Source organism: Periplaneta americana, chromosome 14, assembly GCF_040183065.1.
Source record: "Periplaneta americana isolate PAMFEO1 chromosome 14, P.americana_PAMFEO1_priV1, whole genome shotgun sequence".
Lineage (NCBI taxonomy): Eukaryota > Metazoa > Arthropoda > Insecta > Blattodea > Blattidae > Periplaneta > Periplaneta americana.
The window spans coordinates 157,515,215-157,533,407 of NC_091130.1; the positions used below are offsets into that span (position 1 = coordinate 157,515,215).

At 33.8% G+C, this 18,193-nt stretch overlaps 1 protein-coding gene and 1 non-coding gene across 2 annotated transcripts in view; one reads left to right on the forward strand and one right to left on the reverse strand.

Annotated features, from left to right (window-relative positions):
- Positions 1-18,193, forward strand: part of LOC138713919 (dipeptidase 1-like) — a 1,227,883-nt gene that overhangs the window by 453,393 nt on the left and 756,297 nt on the right. The window lies entirely within an intron of this gene.
- On the reverse strand, positions 2,592-2,663 carry TRNAN-GUU (transfer RNA asparagine (anticodon GUU)). Its single transcript has one exon. It is a non-coding gene; the product is annotated as a tRNA-Asn (tRNA).

Here is an 18,193-nt window from a genome sequence, read left to right on the forward strand (position 1 = left end):
GTAGTGAAAAAATTTTAACGTTTTTGTTATGTTAAAATGTAATCAGTCATAAATATGAAATTTTATTTGTTGATTCTATGTTAATAAACAAAAATTAGTTTAAATTAGACGGTCCAAAAATGACGCGCTATTTGATATTAGGATCAGAATATGGTCACAGTCTAGTACAGTGGCCATCAACACTCGCTGTAATGTGCAAAGGGTAAGCGGAGCCGTCTCGTGTGGACCGTCGTGCAGCAGGAAGAGTTAGAGAGCATACCCGCTAGCAGCTACGAGTGCACCATAGTACACTGTTCTCCGCGGGTAATAGACGCTAGCCACAGAGTGCTCTGTGCTGACGATCGCTGGTCTAGTATATACAGTCACGAAGCTTGAGTTGATGAGGGAATTAGGAACAATAGACTGTGCAGGTACCATTTCGCATTGTCTGTGATGAGGCGATAGAAGCGATCCTAGTGGTTAGCAACTATACTAGACTGTGATATGGTTTCATATTAGACTCTGATATTACTTAAAAGAATTAATTTTTAGGTTAGATTCACCGCCAATGACATCAATATAAAAGATTCTTCATAGGTACTGTTCTCTGCCTCTCACTGGTATTTCTTAAACCGTGACGGACTGCAAAGAAAACAATTAACGCAGGGATCTTAATATCATATTTTATTGTGTATTATTCTGTGTCTCAGTGAAACGTACAGCAGAGTCCGTATAGGTCAGTTTCTATCAGATGCTTTTCCAATTCACTGTGGACTAAAGCAGGGAGATGCACTATCACCTTTACTTTTTAACTTTGCTCTAGAGTATGCCATTAGGAAAGTCCAGGATAACAGAGAGGGTTTGGAATTGAACGGGTTACATCAGCTGCTTGTCTATGCGGATGACATGAATATGTTAGGAGAAAATCCACAAACGATTAGGGAAAATACGGAAATTTTACTTGAAGCAAGTAAAGCGATCGGTTTGGAAGTAAATCCCGAAAAGACAAATTATATGATTATGTCTCGTGACCAGAATATTGTACGAAATGGAAATATAAAAATTGGAGATTTATCCTTCGAAGAGGTGGAAATATTCAAATATCTTGGAGCAACACTAACAAATATAAATGACACTCGGGAGGAAATTAAACGCAGAATAAATATGGGAAATGCCTGTTATTATTCGGTTGAGAAGCTTTTATCATCTAGTCTGCTGTCAAAAAATATGAAAGTTAGAATTTATAAAACAGTTATATTACTGGTTGTTCTGTATGGTTGTGAAACTTGGACTCTCACTATGAGAGAGGAACATAGGTTAAGGGTGTTTGAGAATAAGGTGCTTAGGAAAATATTTGGGGCTAAGCGGGATGAAGTTACAGGAGAATGGAGAAAGTTACACAACGCAGAACTGCACGCATTGTATTCTTCACCTGACATAATTAGGAACATTAAATCCAGACGTTTGAGATGGGCAGGGCATGTAGCACGTATGGGCGAATCCAGAAATGCATATAGAGTGTTAGTTAGGAGGCCAGAGGGAAAAAGACCTTTGGGAAGGCCGAGATGTAGATGGGAGGATAATATTAAAATGGATTTGAGTGAGGTGGGATATGATGATAGAGAATGGATTAATCTTGCTCAGAATAGGGACCAATGGCGGGCTTATGTGAGGGCGGGAATGAACCTGCGGGTTCCTTAAAGCCAGTAATAAGTAAGTAAGTACTAATAATTAATACTAACAATAATTTATAATAATAATAATAATAATAATAATAATAATAATAATAATAACAACAGGGAACATCCTAAGTTAAATGAAGCACGATCACTTAAAATAACATTTAAAGTAAATCTAATTTGTCTCTTAAACCTAAGTTCGAACTAAAACCCACGAGTATGATATGTTCATATCTGCATAAGTACCTTTCAACACTACACTCATTTCGCTGTCAACTCACTCACTGCACTGGAACTACGACACATTTCACTGGTTGTATCCTGAGTTCACTAACACTTCAAAAACATTTCACTGTTCAAATCTTTGCACTGCCACTATAAACTATAAAGCTTCACTGACAGGAACACGTTTCACTTACACAACACACTTCACTGACACAATACACTTCACTTACACAACACACTTCTTCACTGATACAACACTTCAATAACAAAACATCAATTACATCCTTTAAATACTGTGTATAATTACCGTCTATTAGTAAAGTCCTTAAGCGTATTTTTAAATACATTTTTGGTTGTTGGTAAAGCCTTTAGTAAGTCTGCAGATAAAGCATTCCAGTCCCTGATATCAGCCAGAACCTCAGTCAGAGGTAAAATGTTAGCGTTACATCATAAAACACACACAGAATATATTAATTTCAATGAAAACATTACACTCCGGTGGGAACAGGAGATCTTGGAAGACCAGTGAAGAAACTTATCATAATATGAGACCGAAACAGGCCAATCTGAAGGCCAACTCCCTGACGCTACATGATGATAATGATGATATATTAATTTTGTTAAAATGTTATAAACCTAATGAAAAAACAAACAAAGGCCTAGACTAACAAACATCCTTTATTTTGAATAATTTCGAGGGAAAAATTGTTCCGGAGCCGGGTATCGAACCCGGGACCTTTGGTTTAACATACCAACGCTCTACCACTGAGCTACCCGGGAACTCTAACCGACACCGATCCAATTTTTCCCTCTATATCCACAGACCTCCTTTATATTATAATAAAAATTTGACGTAGAAAATTAAAATCTGTAGTGAAAAAATTTTAATGTATTTGTTATGTTAAAATGTAATCAGTTATAAATATGAAATTTTATTTGTTGATTCTATGGTTATAAACGAAAATTAGTTTAAAATATAGGGTCCAAAAATGACGCACTATTTTATATTAGGACCAGAATTATGGTCACAGTCTAGTTTATACAGTCACGAAGCTTGAGTTTATGAGGGTACTAGGAACAATACAATATGCAGGTACTATTTCGCATTGTCTGTGATTAGGCGATAGTAGCGATCCTAGTGGTTAGCAACTATTGTAGATGCATATTCCTACGTATTGAGCTTCGTGACTATATATAGTAGACTGTGATATGGTTTCATATTAGACTCTTATATTACTTAAAAGAATTAATTTTTAGGTTAGATTCACCGCCAATAAATGCAAAATAAAAGATTCTTCATAGGTACTGTGCTCTGTCTCTCACTGGTATTTCTTAAACCGTGACGGACTGCAAAGAAAACAATTAACTCAGTGATCTTAATATTATATTTTGTTGTGTATTATTTTGTAATTTACTACCTTAAATCTATTACAGTATTTTCTTACCAATTTCTTTTACGTTACACTGTTATATTACAATTATAAAATTGTAGCATGAATTAAAATGTTATCCAATATTTAAGGGTTACAAATAATTGTTTTATTTTTTCCAACAAACCTCGCTATTGTTTAGTTCTTAAATTTACTATATTTAAATCTTATGAACTTATTATTATTATTATTATTAATTACTTACTTACAAATGGCTTTTAAGGAACCCGCAGCTTCATTGCCGCCCTCACATAAGCCCGCCATTCGTCCCTATCCTGGGCAAGATTAATCCATTCTCTATCATCATATCCCACCTCCCTCAAATCCATTTTAATATTACCCTCCTATCTACGTCTCGGCCTCCTCAAAGCTTATACTATTATTATTATTATTATTATTATTATTAATTACTTACAAATGGCTTTTAAGGAACCCAGAGGTTCATTGCCGCCCTCACATAAACCCGCCATCGGTTCCTATCCTTTGCAAGACTAATCCAGTCTCTATCATCATAGCCCACCTCCCTCAAATCCATTTTAATATTATTCCCCCATCTACGTCTCGGCCTCCTCAAAGGTTATATTATTATTATTATTATTAGACTATTATTATTATTATTATTATTATTATTATTATTATTATTATTATTATTATTATTAGCTATTCGCTCTGAAAATCTGCAGGGTTATTTCACTGCCACCCTGTATATAAACTTGTTAAAATATTGACCATGTTACAACTAAGAATGTGACGTCACGCCGTAGCCTGTCTTTCTCGTTAGCCACGATATTTATTATGTGACGTAAGCAAAATTGTGAAGGAATTTAAAGAAATTGAATTGTCATTTACTTACGCGAAATGAGTAGCGTGTATGCATTTCATTAGAAATCATGACGTGTGCAGTAAATGCCACACTATGGATACTGGATTCAAAGTTGAAAGGTCGATCTGGAATCTAGGAGCACGAAGAAAATTATGGAAGCAATCTACGAGACTTATGAGTCTGTGCCTGTCTGCAATATCTCATTACAGGACTTTTTCCGTGTAATTAAAATGGTTCCGTCCATGTTTGCACTATAGGAAATGGGATTTAGCGCTGCCCATCGCTTTGTTCTCTGCCAATACACAACATCGTGTTTTGTGACGTTGAAAGCGTTAGCCTTAGGCACGGGCGGTGTTTCTATCACGTTGTGCACCCCTTGTTTACTTCTCTGCGGTTTATGAGTTCCAATTATTGTAGAGCAAATATTGCTAATCGTTTCTTTCTCATGAAATAACTTCCATATAAATGAGAGCATGGAGAACTAAACTTCACTTTTGAGTATGAAAATGCAGATAGTATAAAGAGCTAAACTTCACTTTTTAAGTAAGAAAATGCAGATAGTATAAACAGCTAAACTTCACTTTTTAAGTATGAAAATGCAGATAGTATAAAGAGCTAAACTTCACTTTTTAAGTATGAAAATGCAGATAGTATAAAGAGCTAAACTTCACTTTTTAAGTATGAAAATGCAGATAGTATAAAGAGCTAAACTTCACTTTTTAAGTATGAAAATGCAGATAGTATAAAGAGCTAAACTTCACTTTTTAAGTATGAAAATGCAGATAGTATAAAGAGCTAAACTTCACTTTTTAAGTATGAAAATGCAGATGGTATAAAGAGCTAAACTTCACTTTTTAAGTACGAAAATGCAGATAGTATAAAGAGCTAAACTTCACTTTTTAAGTACGAAAATGCAGATAGTATAAAGAGCTAAACTTCACTTTTTAAGTATGAAAATGCAGATAGTATAAAGAGCTAAACTTCACTTTTTAAGTATGAAAATGCAGATAGTATAAAGAGCTAAACTTCATTTTTTAAGTATGAAAATGCAGATAGTATAAAGAGCTAAACTTCACTTTTTAAGTATGAAAATGCAGATAGTATAAAGAGCTAAACTTCACTTTTTAAGTATGAAAATGCAGATAGTATAAAGAGCTAAACTTCACTTTTTAAGTACGAAAATGCTGATAGTATAAAGAGCTAAACTTCACTTTTTAAGTATGAAAATGCAGATAGTATAAAGAGCTAAACTTCACTTTTGAGTATGAAAATGCAGATAGTATAAAGAGCTAAACTTCACTTTTTAAGTATGAAAATGCAGATAGTATAAAGAGCTAAACTTCACTTTTTTAAGTATGAAAATGCAGATAGTATAAAGAGCTAAACTTCACTTTTTAAGTATGAAAATGCAGATAGTATAAAGAGCTAAACTTCACTTTTTAAGTATGAAAATGCAGATAGTATAAAGAGCTAAACTTCACTTTTTAAGTACGAAAATGCTGATAGTATAAAGAGCTAAACTTCACTTTTTAAGTATGAAAATGCAGATAGTATAAAGAGCTAAACTTCACTTTTGAGTATGAAAATGCAGATAGTATAAAGAGCTAAACTTCACTTTTTAAGTATGAAAATGCTTATCTTCGAGCGCGACATGAAATTCGTTTACATCGCAGAATTGTCTGCCTTCCTCGTATGTTTCATTTCTCCAGAGTGTGTTCGTGGATGTATAAAGTTTGCGCCTGTCGTAAGTTACGAGACTCGTGAATACGTAACATTAATGCTTTGCACTCGAGTTTCATTTTATGGACGGTAAGGTAAAGGTAAAGGTATCCCCGTAACATGCCATGAAGGCACTTGGGGGGCATGGAGGTAGAGCCCCATGCTTTCCATGACCTCGGCACTAGAATGAGGTGGTGTGGTCGGCACCACGCTCTGACCGCCTTTTACCCTCAGGAAAGACCCGGTACTCAATTTTATAGGAGACTGAGTGAACCTCGGGGCCGTTCTGAAAGTTTGGCAACGAGAAAAAATCCTGTTACCACCTGGGATCGAACCCCGGACCTTCCAGTCCGTAGCCAGCTGCTCTACCAACTGAGCTACCCGGCCGCCTTTATGGACGGTAGCAGTGCGGAAAATTTGGAATTATGATAACGAAATGCTGCTAGAAAAAATATCATAAAACCGAATAATTGTCGACCTGGTTGGCGAATTGGTATAGCGCTGGCCTTCTATGTCCAAGGTTGCGGGTTCGATCCCTGACCAAGTCGATGACATTTAAGTGTGCTTAAATGCGACAGGCTCATGTCAGTAGATTTACTGGCATGTGAAAAATTCCTGCGGGACAAAATTCCGGCACATCCGGCGACGCTGATATAACCTCTGCAGTTGCGAGCGTCGTTAAATAAAACATAACATTTAACCGAATAATTTTTTTGTATACCATGAATTGCACTGTATACCTAGATACATGACAATGTGGCTCTCTAGTGTGGGGTTAATCTATTTTTTAATCTTATTTAACAAAGGGCAGGGCATGTAGCACGTATGGGCGAATCCAGAAATGCGTATAGAGCAGCCTTGGCGAAAATGTAATCGTGCGCCGAGCCACTGTGCAACCTGCAACGTGCATAGCAGCTATGGAGGGAGGCGGACACCCGAAGGGGAAGTGCAGCAACTGTCTGAGTTATTAACGGATTTTCATTTTCCTTACGTCAAGCATTTAAAAATAATTTTATACAGCATAAGGTTACAAACTAATGTTTAGTACGTGTAACGAAGAAAGAAATGAACAAGAAAACATAGGACACATTATCACAACCTAAAATTAACTGTCTTCAGAATGTCTCTGCGATAAAGTCTCAAAATCAGGAATTATGTCACTTACTGCCAGTCGTAGTTGATCACGAAGGTATTTGTCTGTCAGTCGTGATCTAAATTTGGTTTTTACTATTTTCATTGTTGAAAATAATTTTTCACAAACGTAAGTTGTAGCGAACATGGCTTCAACAGAGCAAGCGAAAGAACGAAGCTTCGGATATTTATTTTTTAGCACAGATTTGAAAAGTTCAACATTTGTCAAGTCCTTACATCTAGCTTTCATTTAACATCACATTGTAAATCTGTGACTTTAAATTGAAGATCTAACCGCATTATTCGTACATCTGCTGAAAAAGGATCGACGTACAGAGATGATGATGATAATAATGATGATATAATAATAATACCTTTTAATGTTTCATCAGTAACATGTAGTATAATGCCGTTTTATGTTACAAAATCGTTTTCCTCGTAATACTTGTGAACAAATCATACATTTAATATTCTCATCATATTGTCAGCAAAAAATGCGTCCTCCCATCCTACTTGAAACTTTCGTTTTTGTAGAGGTACATGGTTTCGAGAGAGATATTGCGACGATACGCCACTCGCAGGTCCGAGACAAATACAAATGGAACGGAGTTTGACTCCAGTGAGTGAGAGGGTGGGGTTTGGGGGATAGGAAGCAAGAGAAATGCATAGCTACCATTGCGAGCCACAATGTGCTCGTGAGTCACATTTTCGCCATGGCTGGTTTAGAGTTTCAATTGTCAGCTGTAATCATAGTCATGCTTAATGACTAGGATAGAATTCGGGGTGCATACTGACATTGTGCCAGTTGGAAAACAATACTTACTAAATATGGTCACTTTTTTTAATCGATTCGTTATATGTACGTATAACAACAAAGTATTTGCTGTTGAGTGACTTTTTTTTCTTTTATTTCATTTTATTGTAATGTTTTTGAACTGATCAAAAGCACCCGCTTTCTTATTATACCGTCTAGTGTTCAATATTTAGGGAGGAAACGGGTTTCACTTCATGAATCTTTCTCAAACGATTTCTTTTCATGTTTTGGAAGTTATTTACATGAGTTAAAACACCGCATTAAGATGTGAAGAGAACTTGTTACAAATTGTGATCCAGCATAAACATTTCTTCTGTGTAGAGCTGTTTTAAGAGTGCAAGAAGTCATTTGAATAAAGAGAAAGTGTGCATTGGCTTTTGTGTCCTAGACTTGGCTCCATGTATAAAAGATCAAAAGTGCTAATCAAGTGGAGTGAACGGAACTGGAGACCGGGAATTGAAAGTAAATATAAAAAAGGATAAAGTGTTAGGAGACTTGGGTGTAACACAAAGAAGGGACCGGAAAATGTAAAACTTTCACGCTAGGAATACTGGAAGGGGTGTTACCAACGTAATTCACTTGTGTATAGTAAACGCCATTTAGTCCTCAGCTGTAGATCGATCAAGTCGCAATGTTTGTGCATAAAGGCCATCCATCTTAGCTTACGTTTTCTTCTAGAATTGAGATTTTTCTCCAATAGATTGTATTTATTTTCTGTTGTGTTAAGCCAGACCTGCAGAACTGTAGCTCCTCAGAGAGACTGCTTTACTCCCCTTTCTTACCCCACCCACCTTTTCTACAAATGAGGTCATGACGTTTTAGTTACGGTCGCCTGCATCAACATTCATTCTCGCGGCGGCAGGTATACAATACGCTATAAAGAATTGCAAATGAACAGATAATAAAATCCTTAGGAACATACCTTTAGAAAGTAAGAGAAAAATGAATGAGGGAAATAAATAAGTTAAAACAAATGTAAAATAAATTTAAATATGTATGTGTGCGTATATTGTAAGAAGGTCTACCTATATATATATCGTCCTATTACTAGTGAAGCCGATTAAGTCCACTTTTTGTGTAAAATAAGTTAAGTACAGTCCCCGACTTGTCTTTCCGTGCTCTGTATTCCACTAAAATGAAATAAGTCCGAAATGTTGCTTGCAGGCAACAAACCAATTACTTTATTTGAAGAATTTATTATGATTTTTCGTGCATTAATAAAGTTTTAATTCCTATTTTTACAAAACTTTTATTACTAGTCTTAACTGGTTTTACTAGTAATAGGACAATAAATAAATTGTACGTTGATAAGTGAGTGATAGCTATATGACCGGATGTCAATGCTGTCATTCAATATTGTAACGCACTCCGGCCAAATAAATAAATAAATAAATAAAATAAATAAATAAATAAATGAGTGAATGAATGCATGAATAGATGAATAGATGAATAGATAAGTAGATAAGTAGATAAATAGACAGATAAATAAGTAAATAATTAAATAAATATGTAAATAAATAAATAAATAAATAAATAAATAAATGAGTGAATGAATGCATGAATAGATGAATAGATGAATAGATAAGTAGATAAGTAGATAAATAGATAGATAAATAAATAAGTAAATAAATAAATTAATTAATTAATTAATTAAATAAATAAATTAATTAAATAAATAAATTAATTAATTAAATAAATAAATAAAATAAATAAATAAATAAATAAATGAGTGAATGAATGTATGAATAGATGAATAGATGAATAGATAAGTAGATAAATAGATAAATAGATAGATAAATAAATAAGTAAATAAATAAATGAATGAATAAATCAATGAATAAATAAATAATTAATTAAATAAGTGAGTGACTGAGTGGGTGAGTGAGTGAGAGAGTGAGTGAGTGAATGAATACATGAATAGATGAATAGATAAGTAGATAAATAGATAAATGAATAAATAAGTAAATGAATAAATAAATAAATAAATGAATGAATAAATAAAAACGCATGCTGCAGTTTAAAGAGAACTGGAACGTGGCAAAATCTAAACCCGTGAAGAAATACTACTTCCAAAGGAAATGGGAATATGATTATTTTGTTGTTGAAGACGAAAGAATTGCTTGTTTACTGTGTCCCATCCAATTTATTTCCACTCGTCGTTTCAATATTAAACCACATTTCAACAAAGTCCATATTAATAATTATGGAATGCACAAACTTTCGGGTAAGTTCATTATTACGAAGTGTATATTGATTATTTATTTATATACTATAAAATTAAGGACATCACTCGTTGTGTTCATTTTGTATTGAAATTAATAGTGACTTTCAAGGTTCATTTCTTAAATGCTATAAATTTATGTTTCCGTAGGTGATGATAGGAGGAAAGTTTTCGAAAATCTAAAACAGGTTAGGTGCAAAGAAATCTCAAAGAAACTACCGACAGGAAATCTAGCATAATTGTAAACCATGAAACTAGATAACGCGTTATAAATACAGTGAATTTATTACAATCCTTTTTGAAAATTACATGCCGCCACTGATGGACCTTTGCACGGTCAGAGAATGTAAACAACTCTAGGAGGAAGCCGATCATCCCCAATAGAAGTGGAGTGAGGCTGACGTCATATTTCCCCTACTTACGAGTTCTGCAGGCCTGTGTTGAGCGATGTCCTTGCAACTGAAATAGCGAAGTAGTTCTAACGAATACAAATCGTAATTTTTACATCTCGAGATAATTCTTCTCATCACCGAAGTGTCTCGGGAAGTTATCGATAAATTCCAAATCACTCGTGACAGACTACGTCCATCAGAGGTTCCTTAATTACTTACTTACTGGCTTTTAAGGAACCCGGAGGTTCATTGCCGCTCTCACATAAGCCCACCATCGGTCCCTATCCTGAGCAAGATTAATCCATTCTCTATCATCATATCCCACCTCCCTCAAATCCATTTTAATATTATTTTCCCATCTACGTCTCGGCCTCCCCAAAGGTCTTTTTCCTTCCGGTCTCCCAACTAACACTCTATATGCATTTCTGGATTCGCCCATACGTGCTACATGCCCTGCCCATCTCAAACGTCTGGATTTAATGTTCCTAATTATGTCAGGTGAAGAATACAATGCGTGCAGTTCTGTGTTGTGTAACTTTCTCCATTCTCCTCTAACTTCATCCCTCTTAGCCCCAAACATTTTCCTAACAACCTTATTCTCAAACACCCTTAAGCTCTGTTCCTCTCTCAAGGTGAGAGTCCAAGTTTCACAACCATAAACAACAACCGGTAATATAACTGTTCTATAAATTCTAACTTTCAGATTTTTCGACAACAGACTGTATGCTAAAACTTCTCAACCCAATAATAACAGGCATTTCCCATATTTATTCTGTGTTTAATTTCCTCCAGAGTATCATTTATATTTGTTACTGTTGCTCCAAGATATTTGAACTACTCCACCTCTTCAAAAGATAAATTTCCAATTTTTATATTTCCATTTCGTACAATATTCTGGTCACGAGACATAATCATATACTTTGTCTTTTCGGGATTTACTTCCAAACCTATCCCTTTACTTGCTTCAAGTAAAATTTCCGTGTTTTCCCTAATCGTTTGTGGATTTTCTCCTAACATATTCACGTCATCCGCATAGACAAGCAGCTGATGTAACCCATTCAATTCCAAACCCTCTCTGTTATCCTGGACTTTCCTAATGGCATACTCTAGAGCAAAGTTAAAAAGTAAAGGTTATAGTGCATCTCCTTGCTTTAGCCCACAGTGAATTGGAAACGCATCTGACAGAAACTGACCTATACGGACTCTGCTGTAAGTTTCACTAATACGCATTTTAATTAGTCTTTAAAATTTCAAATCTATGTATAGGTTTAAAAGTTGACGAGATACGGAGCAAAATGTTACCTGCTGTATTTTATAATAAATTTACACTACCTTATTACATTAACGTATGATATCCGTACAGAAATAAACATGGAATTTTAAAAGTCCCGTAAAGAGTAAGTAAGAAAAAAAAACTTTTGCAGTCCCAAATACGCCAACTCCGGTACAATACAAAACACCTACCAACCCTAGGGATGGGAAAGGAATATTGAAGCCTATCGGAAAATATATTTATTTCTCCTCCTTGCATAGGCATAGTGCCCGTTAAGTCTAAAAGTCGATCCATCTTGTCTCAGATATCCTTGACTTCTTCTTTCCTTAGCTAGACTGTAGAGGACAATCGATCTTCGGACGTCCTGTAAACTTTTGACTTCCACACAGATCTTTGTTTATCAAAGTTTCAGATGAGCTATTTCATGTACATTTACAGTTTTTAGATGGTTATTTAAAAACGCTATATTAACTATTAATTATGTGAAAAATGTAACAAATCTCCTACATCTATATTACGTATAAAATTACACAATTCTGATTGTTGTCTTATACAGTGTAAATGTCCGATTTATTAAAGAGTCCTCTGAAGTTAAGTATTTAGGCATAATTTTCGATAATAATTTAAAATGGAACCAACACATTAATTACCTTTGTAATAAATTACGTGAAATAGTATATTATTTTGTTTTATTGAGGAATTACTTGTCAATAAGTTTATTACGTAAAATATATTTAACTTTATTTCAATCGGTAATTATGTATGGAATTATAGGATGCGGTAGCTCATTTAAATCCCATTTTAATCCACTTTATTTATTACAGAAGAAAGTAATTAAAATATGTCTTCATAAATCTATTGATTTTCCATCTCAAAATTTGTTTTTAGACTTTAATGCACTTAACGTAAGACAAATTTATTATATTGTATTAATAAAATTCATACATAAAAATCGAAATAATTTTGAATTGTATTCTCATAGTTATGAAACAAAAGGTATGAATTCTTTAAGATTGTTTGAACCAAAATGCAACACTGTTACAGTATTTAATCATAGTAGTAATTTAGGCCCAAGAATTTAGGCCTATAACAAATTTATATTTAAATATCCTAATCTTGTCAATTCTAATAGTTCTAGTATTAAATTTAAAAAGTTATGTATGGATTTTATAAAAATTGAAAAATTGTACATTTAAATTTATATACTATAATTGCACAGTAGACATAAGACGAATTGTATTGTATAATTATTAATTTCAATTCAGGAATCCGCCCCTGAGCACGAGTTCTACTCTTTCAGGGGCGAGCTAAAGTTTTTCTGTATACATTATATTTTATGTTACAATTATTAGCAAAATAAATAAATAAATAATTAAATAAATAAATAAATATAATCGACCAACACTTACGATGGAGTAGACTTATTATGTATTTATGCATTAGATTACGTAAAACAATTTTGTTATACTTCGGTCATATTTACCAGTTAATATTTTACGTCTCATTTATTTAGCTTTATTTCAATCCATTCTCCAGTATGGAATTTTAGGATGGGGAAATGCTTGTAATTCCAATCTCACTTCACTAATACTTATTAAGAAAAGAATAATTAAAATATACCTTAATAAACCAATTGATTACTCATCTGAGCTTTTGTTCACTGATTTTAATGTTTTGAAAATTAAACAGATTTATTATATTGCCCATTACAGTGCACTTACTGTTACTTAGTTACCATTAGAGTATAGTTTTGAGGAGGCTTTGGAATAATATTGTTCTAAATTTTCAATGCAAAATATATTGTATTTTCTATTTTTAAATATGATCATGCAAAAAATATTATACAATACACGTTCGTGAAGTGCATTATGCAACGAGCCTATAATGGTAGTAATTAAGACGCGAGTATGTTTGTTTATGAAACTCGCTTGCGCTCGTTTCGTAATTTTCATACGAGCGTCTTAATTACCATTATAGGCAAGTTTCATACGACTTTTATGCTCGACCATATTTCTAACGTGAAATTATTCATAAGTATTCATGTTATAGTTATGTAAGTGAGGAGCGGAAATGACCCTCTAAATTGTGAGATGTGCGCAGACGCGAAATTATTGATTTTTTCCGAGGAACAAATGTCATTGAACTTGATATAATCTAGAGAATAACATGAACATTAATCTTGATATAACCTGGAAATTGATTTAGAATTGAAAAAACGAGATGACAAATTGAATTTATTTGAATATTATTTACAATTAACACTAATTATTATAGTAACAGAACATAATCTTCTACGACAGTATTGGATTTCCAGCCTCCGTGACGTTTCGCTAGTTGTCTTTCGATTGCATATCCGAGAATAATCGATACTTGCGGTTTTATAATGCTACAATGGTGATTTCTCATTGGCTGAACAACTGAACTATAATGAATAGGTGTACTTTAATGAGGTGCATTAAAGGGCTACTACCAGGTGTATAATTACTACATTTCGGCATGGTCGAGGATAAAAAAACTTTTCCTCGAATTTATGAAAAACAATTCCCAACCTTGTATCGTAATATACTAATATGACATTGGTAAAACTTAGATTGTCTAAAGGCCCATTCACAATGAGAATTAAACATAACCGTAACATAAACACAGAAGTTTGAGCCCAGCTACCAAATGGGAGCATTTACAATGATTCACATAAGCATTGACATAAACATTACCGTAAGACGTTAACATGAAAGTTTGCAAACTCCAAACTTTCATGCTTATGCTTACGTGATTTGCAAACAGGACACAATCGTGGAGCGCTGAAGTATACGACAGAATATGAGGAAATGGCTTCGCTGTTATGTTTCCATGGTTACGAAGTATGTTTGCTGTTACGTTTACATTCCCATCGTGAATGATGGTATAACTTCTTGATTTTTCTGTAACGTTAAGTTAACGCTTACGTTATGTTTAATTTTCATTATGAATGAGCCTTAAGTGTATGTCATCTTCATGATGATGTTTATTTTGAGCAGAGAATCTGCGTATCATTTCAATTTATTGCTCAGTGGACTGGTATTCAGTTAATTGTGAATCTTTCGATCAGCATTGTATGTATGTATTTATTCACACTGCAATGGGTATATACCCGGTGGCAGTGGTAACTAATTACACTCAATAAAGACAATAATAAACACAATTAATAAAAAACACAATTCATAATAATACTGATAATTAATACTAACAATAATTAATAATAATAATAATAATAATAATAATAATAATAATAATAATAATAATAATAATAACAATAATAATAACAGGGAACATCCTAAATTAAATGAAGCACCATCACTTAAAATAACATTTAAAGTAAATCTAATTTGTATCTTAAACCTAAGTTCGAACTAAAACCCAGGAGTATGATATGTTCATATCTTCACAAATATCGTTCAACACTACACTCATTTCGCTGCCAATTCACTCACTGCACTGGAACTACGACACATTTCACTGATTCTATCCTGATTTCACTAACACTTCAAAAACATTTCACTGTTCAAATACTTTGCACTGCCACTATAAACTATAAAGCTTCACTGACAGGAACACGTTTCACTTACACAACACACTTCACTGACACAACATAATTCTTCACTGATACAACACTTCAATAACAAAATATCAATTACACCCTTTAAATACTGTGTATAATTACCGTCTATTAGTAAAGTCCTTAAGCCTATTTTTAAATACATTTTTGGTTGTTGGTAAAGCCTTTAGTAAGTCTGCAGGTAAAGCATTCCAGTACCTGATAGTACGATTGAGAAAAGAAAACTTTCCAGTGTCCGTCCTCTGCCTTCTTTCCCTCAATTTATATGAGTGGTCGTTCCTTGAAGAGTAATTTGGCGGCTGCAACCTATTTTTTATTTCTCTCCAGGCAGGCTCACCTCTGTATGTTTTGAACATTATCGAATTCGCGTTCTCCTGTCCGTGAGTGTGTCCCATTTTAATGGTGAATTATTACGACAACGCTTAAGAGCCCGTTTTTTAATCTTTTCCAGTGTCTTAATATGTTCTAATCTGTAAAGATCCCAGCATGCAGCACCATATTCCATTACTGACGTACTGTTGCCAGTTTATCGATTTTTTCGCTAAATCTTGCGATTTTTTTTTTGGCGATATTTCTTTCTTCTTTTCTATTGCTTAAATATGAATTTAACCACTCTTTCAACATCCTCTAGCGACAAAAATGATACTTTCTCTGTTGATAATAAAGAATGTAGCGACTTTTGAAGTAATGTTCGAGTATTTCCCGGTTATTTCGGTTGGCAACACTGTCGTTCAGTATTTTCCAATATTTTGACACACTCCAGCTCTGTGTTTGTAATTGCCTGTGCACTGAAGGTAACATTCTGTAGTTCCATTGTTGTCTAGTTTATCAGAACAGCGTCGTCTGGAAGCGTCTTGCTCACAGCAGTAAAACAAATTTTATGCCAGTCTGGGAGCGAGGAGACATTAGGGAGATGGATGACGTGACAATGTTCCTCTTAGGTCGCCAACTAAATGAACTTTAAATCTTGAGCAACAACTTCCATGCATAAGCGACACATGTCTAGACTCTCAGAATTACATTTCGTACAATTTGTCTGTCAACTTCTTTTCAATTCATGTGGCTGATTGGACGTGAAGCTCCTTTATCAGATGTGATACATGGAGGGAACACGAAACATCTGACTGGAATTTCGTCTGCTAGCTATAAATGATTTTCAACATTACGTGGGAGACAGTAGCATTGTGTATCTCCGATTTGTTACAAAATATCCTACATTGTCACCATTTTCATTTTCTTTATCTACACTTGGAAGTTACTTTCTAACTGATATGTTGACAACATTATTTGCCTTTGAAAAAGCTGGCAAGGTTCATGAAACGAAAGTTGATAGCGAGTGTAGTAAATCAATTAATATTTTATTGTATTAGAGTTCTTTATTTCTTCTGATCTTGATATAGGCCTACTTTCTTGTAATCGTGTAATAGTCTGTAGTAATGTCACGAGAGGTCTGGGATCTGCCTGGGACATATCAGATCTCGAGTGACATTAATTATTAGGACTATTTCTTTAATAAAATAATAATGTGAATAATATATCCCTAAAATTCGATCACAAAATGTTAATAATTGTATATTAACGAATACTTAACCTATTCCTTGTGAAGTTAAAAATAGATGAATATTGAGTACTGCAATAAAGAAATTCGATGTTATTATTCAGTAATGCCAATTGCGAAAAGCGAAGTACAGGTTTAACAATGTTAATTACATGTATTGCACTTTTCTCTTATTATTATAACATAGATACATTTTCATTATCTGCTGAAGTCATAGTTTAATTTACAATTTTATAATATAATTACAGTAACCTGATTAATACAATAATTAAATGAAGAATTATATAGCAATGCTTATGTATTCACAGCGAGACATGTTGCTACACAGTGAAGCCATCTCTGTATAGATAATTAAAACACGAATTTTATTACGTAATACGGAAGGCAGTTTGATCAAAGACCTTATTATTACTATGAAAGGTCTTTGGGTTTGATATGCGATGATGTTACATAAATTTGAACATCTGACTATCTATTAACTATTTAATTTCATTCACAACATACAAATTTTATAGGCTACAATTATAGGTTAAGTTACCTGTGGGAACAGAACCAATGTCAGCTGTGTCTCATTTCGACCGTTCCAATCAGTGCTACACGAAAGTATTTTTCATAGCTCGACAAACGCATTCTCGCTGTCGTGTGTAACGGAACTAAAGCTGCATCTACACAGTTCAATATTCCAATCGCGTATGCATGCAATGTGGGAAGAATATTGAAAGAATCTAGTTTAAAAGGTACGTTCAATTAAGATGCATCAAGATTTTGTGTCTACATGGTGCGCAGTTTTGAACGTCGTTTTCACTGCGTAAATATATTAATTAATATTAAATATCAATCTTGCATTCATTGCTTTAAAGTTGAAAGAAAAGTTTAACCGTGTAGTTGCATCTTAATGTATTCATGATCATCAATTTACGGGGAAACAGTTGGCGACAACGACTAAACAAAAGAAAGACCATGCCATAAATTGATAGCGATAAATCTAGCTGCAAAAATTATCGCAAAGTGTGACTGTGATTGGTTGGAATTCAAAATTTCATTATGCTTCATTGGTCGATAATAGAATGACGTCATATAAACGAAATAGTCAATTAAATCCCACTCGAGTTTTGGTTTTCTCTAAATAAATCAAAACCTCTAGTGAGATTACTCTTGAAAAAACCATCAGTAGGATGTTAAAATACATTTCAAATTAATATTAGATCGGTAAATAATAATAAAAAAGGGAAATTGTTATTAGTAGCATTGTGATTTTAGCTGTTTTTTGATATCTTGTGAGAGTTGACAAAATTGAAAAGACGGCCATACTAGCCTTGTTTAATGTTACGTGAACCCCACTATGACTAACGAT